This window comes from Periplaneta americana, chromosome 12 (genome assembly GCF_040183065.1).
Source record: "Periplaneta americana isolate PAMFEO1 chromosome 12, P.americana_PAMFEO1_priV1, whole genome shotgun sequence".
Lineage (NCBI taxonomy): Eukaryota > Metazoa > Arthropoda > Insecta > Blattodea > Blattidae > Periplaneta > Periplaneta americana.
The window spans coordinates 44,295,451-44,303,451 of NC_091128.1; the positions used below are offsets into that span (position 1 = coordinate 44,295,451).

An 8,001-nucleotide genomic window follows, 5' to 3' on the forward strand; every position below is an offset into this window, starting at 1 on the left:
ATAAACTGCTAACATTGATCAAATACCAGGTTTTGCAAACTAATGTATCGTTAATATGGCTACCTATAGAGTTGCAAATCCTGCTAACTGCTCTGATCGGCTGCAAAAACTGCTATTTGCAAATTAATATACAATATAACTAATTACCTATTAATCATATATTTCTGAGCTGTAGGAAGGCAAACTAAATATTTTTTCCCCATTATTTAAACTAGAAATCATGCCTCTAGCATCTGTGGTTAAGTTTTTACACAATTTTCCTCATTTGCCAAAATTCGTCTAACTTGCAAATAGCTGGTTTTGCAAATTGGCTACATTAAAAAAAGTACACAAATGAAGATCGACATATTGGCATTATGATGTGAAATAATCTGACCCATCTGAACTCTAAGTATGTCAGCAATCCTGTAGATCATGGTCTTCGTGTAATAGTCTATTGTTTATTGTAGTGTGTGTTTTGTTTTATTCTGAAATGCAATTAATTAGTTCTCAAAACTGACGAAAGATGGATTTTGGAAAATAGGAAGATGATGTAGGAAAATTGACATTTCATTGAAAACTACTATTTTTCTGAAAAACTTTGGATTCCATGCTTCAAAATGAGGGGTCATTTATTAAAATCCGTTCAGCCGTTTCCCGTAATTTTCATTACTAATTCAAATTATATATATATATATATATATATATATATATATATATATATATATGTATACACGAGTATATTGTTGTCATCGTCATCATCATCATCATCATCATCATCGTCGCTGTTACTCTGCAGTAGTTAAATTTTTATCACTCCAAGATTTAAGTTGTCTTACTCTATTTATTTTTCAAATGTATTTCCGAATTTGATATGGTATGTCCAGTCTCATCACATGATATAATCATTGGTATACCGTGTGTAATCATTTATTTAGCACAGATATTAAATTCTACTAAGACATCATTATCTTTTCATAACAGTTATATTATGCACCATAACAACTCAAGAAATGTAATATTTCTTTCTATTTTGCATGTATTTCTCTCTCTGTTTCATAATCCACATTTTCACTTGCTTATAGTAAAGTGGGCGCTGACATAACCTTAGAAAATTTTAAAATACAATAATTTATTTTCCTCACTTTGTTGGCAGGTCTTATATTATTTCATTCATATGATTGAATTTTTCACTTTTGTGTTGAATTTTATTTCTTCTTCCCGATTTAAATCTTCTATAACTTACTATAACTTATAGGAAAGTGCAATTACTCAAAATTTTAACTCGCCAAATTCTTCTATAGAATAGTTCTAAGGTAAGCGTTCACTACATCGTATCGCACTCCTCGTACGAATCGCACGCAACGGATATTTTAAGTGCAGTGCGTTCACTGTAACGGCTCCACCTCATCGCCTCATCGGATTTCTCTATCAGCTGTTTGAAACATGACGTCGTACGATATTGATATTGCTGAAAACAGAGAAGTTGAGGTTAGGTCTATTAATTATGACTGTTAGCGAATAAGAATTTGTAATTGCTTCTTGCGTCTTAATTGAAGAGGAAGAAACGAAAGAAATATTGGTTACATAATATACATGTAAGAAATGACTCGATTATTGTAATGGGAACGCCTCAAATTATATAATTCTTCGCAGTTTTCTACAAGCGAAATAAGTTTTGCGTCTGCCATTTTGGCGCGACACAGAACATGGCACAACATAATAGTAACAGTTGACCGATTAAAATCGATTTATTAAAGAAGGCCATGATCACACGCATCGGAAAAGTTGCTCATCCGAGAAACGTGAACGGATGTGCCTAGAGGCGATGCGTCCGATACGATGTAATGAACGCGGTTACATAACAATTACAGCAAAGATTGTCTTTTTCCGATCCGTGCGATTCGTCCGATGAATGCGATACGATGTACGAGGCGCATCCAGAAAGTAAGTTTCCCTATTTTGTTTAAAAAAAGAACACACACTTTCAGGAAAACATTTATTGGCAACAGGTACAGCAATGTTTCAGCTATTTTTCAACATAGCCACCATCAGAATTGAGACACTTGTCGTATCGTGGGATCAACTTTTGTATCCCTCTGTCGTAGAACTCTGCCGCCTGTGAATGGAACCAGCGTGTGACAGACATTTTCAGCTCTTCGTCGTTGCCAAAACGCTCACCGGAGGACAGAGTTTCTTGAGGTGCAAGAAAACGTGAAAATCGCTGGGAGCAAGATCAGGACTGTAGGGTGGATGATCAAACAACTCCCAGCCAAATTCCGCCAAAACAGCTGCTGTGCGCCAAGCCGTATGTGGACGAGCATTGTCATGGAGGAGCACAACACCTGCAGTAAGCATTCCACGCCTCTTGTTTTGAATGGCACGTGGCAATTTTCGCAGTGTGTCACAGTAACGGTCAGCGTTCACTGTTTCACCTCTTGGAAGGAAGTCAATGAGCAGAATGCCCTTCCTGTCCCAGAACACCGTGCACATCACTTTCCGTACCGACTGCGTCTGTTTGAATTTCGTCCTGACCGGAGATCCACTATGCCGCCAATGCATTGACTGCTGCTTGGTTTCCGGGAGGAAGTGCGAAATCCAAGTCTCATCGCCCGTGACGATCCTGTCGAGGAACTCGTCGCCGTCATCGTGATACCGTTGCAGAAATGTCAGTGCTGCTCCTAAATGTTGCATTTTGTGTTCGGGTGTCAGGTTTTTCGGCACCCACCTGGCACACACTTTTTTGAACAGCAGGTGCTTAGTGACAATCTCATGCAACAAGGGTCGCGATATCTGCGGAAAATGGCTGCTCAGCTCCGTAATCGTGAAGCGACGGTTCTCCATGACGCACTGCCGCACCAGCTCAACACGATCATCATTGATGAGGGACGGTCGCCCACTACGCTCTTCATCATGGACACTTTGACGACCTTCGGAAAACTGCCTACACCAGCGACGCACCATCTGCTTACTCATGATGTTCGGCCCATAGATCTGACAGAGCTGCCGATGAATTTCAATTGGCGCAATGCTTTGAGCATTAAAGAACTTTATCACCGACCGAACCTCGCAGGCGGCGGGAGAAGGAATAAGAGCTTCCATTTCGGACCACTGCTGCCACGCTACTGGCACCAGGCGGGACCTGTCCGGCTGGCATATGATTGATACGTCATAGATCTGTTACGCATGCGCAATTGACACGGCTAATTACGTTTACTTTCAAGGGGAAAAAATCGGGAAACTTACTTTCTGGATGCGCCTCATAGTGAACGCTTACCTCTATACGTTATTGCAACGAAATAGCGAATAAATACTTAAACAAAAAAATATTACCTTATTTAAGGAATCATAAATACTGAAATACCGGTATTTGTGTTGCTTTACCATTAATATTTTTATTTTATTTATTTATTTTCAAAAGGTCCTTAATGAGCTATTACTGTACCTAGGGCAGTACATATAAATAAGTTTTCTTTTGTGGTAATAACCATTACAAAATGATTATATATATATATATATATATATATATATATATATATATATATATATTGAAATATATAAGATTATAGAATAATATGAATTTAATAAATTTACCCCGAAGTCTAGTCTAAATAGTACTTGTACAATTCATATACACCTACTTAACGTAATGGAGGCTTAGGCCTACTTACTTACTTACTGGCTTTTAAGGAACCTGGAGGTTCATTGCCGCCCTCACATAAGCCCGCCATTGGTCCCTATCCTGAGCAAGATTAATCCAGTCTCTATCATCATATCCCACCTCCCTCAAATCCATTTTAATATTATCTTCCCATCTACGTCTCGGCCTCCCTAAAGGTCTTTTTCCCTCCGGCCTCCCAACTAACACTCTATATGCATTTCTGGATTCGCCCATACGTGCTACATGCGCTGCCCATCTCAAACGTCTGGATTTAATGTTCCTAATTATGTCAGGTGAAGAATACATGCGTGCAGTTCTGTGTTGTGCAACTTTCTCCATTCTCCTGTAACTTCATCCCTCTTAGCCCCAAATATTTTCCTAAGTACCGTATTCTCAAACACCCTTAACCTATGTTCCTCTCTCAAAATGAGAGTCCAAGTTTCACAACCATACAGAAGAACCGGTAATGTAACTGTTTTATAAATTCTAACTTTCAGATTTTTTGACAGCAGACTGGATGATAAAAGCTTCTCAACCAAATAATGACAGGCATTTCCCATGTTTATTCTGTGTTTAATTTCCTCCCGAGTATCATTTATATTTGTTACTGTTGCTCCAAGATATTTGAACTTCTCCATCTCTTCAAAAGATAAATTTCCAATTTTTATATTTCCATTTCGTACAATATTCTCGTCACGAGACATAATCGTATACTTTGTCTTTTCGGGATTTACTTCCAAACCTATCTCTTTACTTGCTTCCAGTAAAATTCCCGTGTTTTCCCTAATCGTTTGTGGATTTTCTCCTAATATGTTCACGTCATCCGCATAGGCAAGCAGCTGATGTAATCCGTTCAATTCCAAACCCTCTCCGTTATCCTGGACTTTGCTAATGGCATACTCTAGAGCAAAGTTAAAAAGTAAAGGTGATAGTGCATTAGCCCACAGTGAATTGGAAACGCATCTGACGGAAGCTGACCTATACGAACTCTGCTGTACGTTTCACTGAGACACATTTTAATTAATCGAACTAGTTTCTTGGGAATACCAAATTCAATAAGGATATCATATAAAACTTCTCTCTTAACCGAGTCATATGCCTTTTTGAAATCTATGAATAACTGATGCACTGTACCCTTATACTCCCATTTTTTCTCCATTATCTGTCGAATACAAAATATCTGGTCAATAGTTGATCTATTACGCCTAAAACCACACAGCAAGCTTAAACCTAAATTTTGTTAATTCTTTCCATATACAGTATATTGAAGTTTAATTAATAAGAACTCGGCAAATCTACTCCTAAATATAGCCTACATATTGTTTGACTTTCTTTTTGAACTGAGATAGTTCAATAGTAAGCAGTTGTAATATTATGAGCCAGTATATAATTCTGATCTAATGCCATATTAGTAGGATTTGGTGTTATCAGCTTTATGTTACTTTTTATCTAGTGACTCTGAAATTCAGTGTTGAGTTGAGATTTCAAATTTAAGTGGGTAAGATTATGTATAATTTTATAAATGAAAATTATTAAACACTTTTTCACTAACATTTTAACAGAAGGAAGTTTTGTATTAAGGTGCAATTCTCGATTTGATTCGAATTGCTCTCCTTTGTAAAAACCACTGCCTGCTGGATCGCATCCTATAGCTGCGTATACTGCCTGCCCAACATGGCCGAATTGATGTTCCCTTCGCTTTTTTGTATACGGCCTTGACAATAGTAATATTGTCTTGAAATTGGATAATTTCTCATTTCCACCACGAGGCGCTGTCTGCCAAGCTCTGGTGTCCACAGAAGAAATACTCAATATGAATTAAAATAAATGATCAAAAAGTAATAATATCACTTATAAATAATAAATAAGACAATAATAAGTATTATTATGTTTAGTTCTGTTAAATATGGTAAAAGCAAGAGTTTAAAAGCAGGGAAGGTACCACATAGTAACCTGTTCAGTTTAAGTAACATGATGACAGAGGCGTAATTTTGTAGTTCATTCACTGGGTAGCACCCCTAGGCTAAACTGCGATGTTTCAAAGTAATCACTTGGGTAATTATTTACAATAACTTGTACTGAGTTTTGTAATTTCACTCACTGCACTGATACATTCCACTTGATATTGCAGATTCAAGAATCATAGTTTCAAGATTTTGCGACTCAGTGGATTATAAACCGCATTCTTCGAAGGAACAAGCTTTTCAGTTAAAGCTGCTGTAATGTTATCTAGAAGCGGCCTAACAAATTTCACAGTAATGATATTAGCAAGTCCGTTTTGGCCTCTTCATCACAAATTGGCATTGCAAGAGAGGGCATCTACACAGTAACGGCTCAATTTCTGAACACAAATTGTCTAATATATTCTTGTTTGGTATTCTCTTTCGATGATTAAGCAGCTGATCTAGAATCAATTTTTCATGAATACTGCCTTCATCGGCCTCTTTCCATACATTTTCTTGTTCTTTATGTAACGGATCTCTTTCAATTATTTGGAGTTTTTCGGTTGTTTTCGTTATCTCATCTTGCTTCTCTTGTAACACCTGATTAAGTTGTGTAATTTTCACATGCAATCTGTTAACGATTTCTTTTTAACACCACAAAGTTGACAACGTCTGTTTGCGTCGCTTTATGGTCATTTTCAACTGGCAAGAAGGGAATGTCATTAACTGATGCTGAGCCACTCGGAACATCTTGTTCGAATAGTGAAAAACCAATATTACTAAAAGATTTACGTTTCTTGGGTGGAGGGAGATCAGTTTTAGTAACTGTTCGTCATGGTCTTCTGATATCTGTCACTTATGCCTAGGATAATGAGGGAATATTGTTGGCACAGCATTTGGTTTTAATAGTCTAAATTTCCCATTAATGGAATAATCTTCTTCTCTGAAATGTAAACTACAAACGACTGAAGATGGGGAGTTGCTTTAGGAACAAAGTCTCGGCGTGAAATCACTTTAAGCCATTTTCGCATCTTTCCCTTACTTACTTATGGCTTTTAAGGAACACGGAGGTTCATTCCCGCCCTCACATAAGCCCGCCATTGGTCCCTAGCCTGTGCAAGATTAATCCAGTCCCTATCATCATATCCCACCTCCCTCAAATCCATTTTAATATTATCCTTCCATCTACGTCTCGGCCTCCCCAAAGGTCTTATTTCCTCTGGCCTCCCAACTAATACTCTATATGCATATCTGAATTCGCCCATACATACTACATGCCCTGTCCATCTCAAACGTCTGGATTTAATGTTCCTAATTATGTCAGGTGAAGAATACAATGCGTGCAGTTCTGCGTTATGTAACTTCCTCCATTCTCCTCTAATTCCTTCTCCTCTAATTCCTTCGCTCGCTTATTCTGAAACACCCGTAATGTCTGTTCCTCTCTCAAAATCAGAGTCCAAGTTTCACAACCATACAGAACAATGGGTAATATAACTGTTTTTATAGATTCTAACTTTCCGATTTTTTGACAGCAGACTAGATGACAAAAGCTTCTCAACCGAATAACAGGAGGCATTCCCATATTTATTCTGCGTTTAATTTTCTCCCGACTGTCATTTATATTTGTCACTGTTGCTCCAAGATATTTGAATTTTTGTCCACACCTGTGGAGTAACGGTTAGCGCGTCTATCCGCGAAACCAGGTGGCCCGGGTTCGATTCCCGGTCGGGGCAAGTTACCTGGTTGAGGTTTTTTCCGGGGTTTTCCCTCAACCCGATATGAGCAAATGCTAGGTAACTTTCGGTGTTGGACCTTGGACTCACTTCACCGGCATTATCACCTTCATCTCATTCAGACGCTAAATAGCCTAAGATGTTGATAAAGCGTCGTAAAATAACCTACTAAAGTAAGATAAAATATTTTAATTTTTCCATCTCTTCGAAGGATACAACTCCAATTTTTATATTTCCATTTCGTACAATATTCTGGTCACGAGATATAATCATCTTTCCCTGTCACTCGGAAATTCGTGGAATGATATTGCTCCTTCACTCTTTTTTTTTTAATCATATCACAATAAACTCACATACCAGTAGAAAGAAGCGCAATATTACTAATTATAATCGTACAAGAAACCATACACACATTCCTCAGTGAACCTTGGGAGTCAGTGCCATCTGGCAGGAATTTCATATTTTCCCGATTACAGCTTTATCACAGGGATCAAAATGAATTGTCAAGGCCGGTAAAGGAGAAGCGAAGCGAGCACATCAAGTCGGCCGTGTGCCCAATCAACGGTTATGCGCAAACAGCCGCTAGGTGGCAGGTAATGACATTGCATAAATACTGATAATGTTAATTTTACTAACGCACAATTGTACAGTGACCTGGAAATCATTTTATTTAGTGATTACGTGC

The 8,001-nt window shown here is 38.0% G+C and overlaps 1 protein-coding gene across 3 annotated transcripts in view; it reads right to left on the bottom strand.

The window, feature by feature from the left end:
- The window catches only part of LOC138710360 (myogenesis-regulating glycosidase-like), a 38,425-nt gene that overhangs the window by 25,025 nt on the left and 5,399 nt on the right, over positions 1-8,001 (bottom strand). The gene's annotated exons all lie outside the window — the stretch shown is intronic.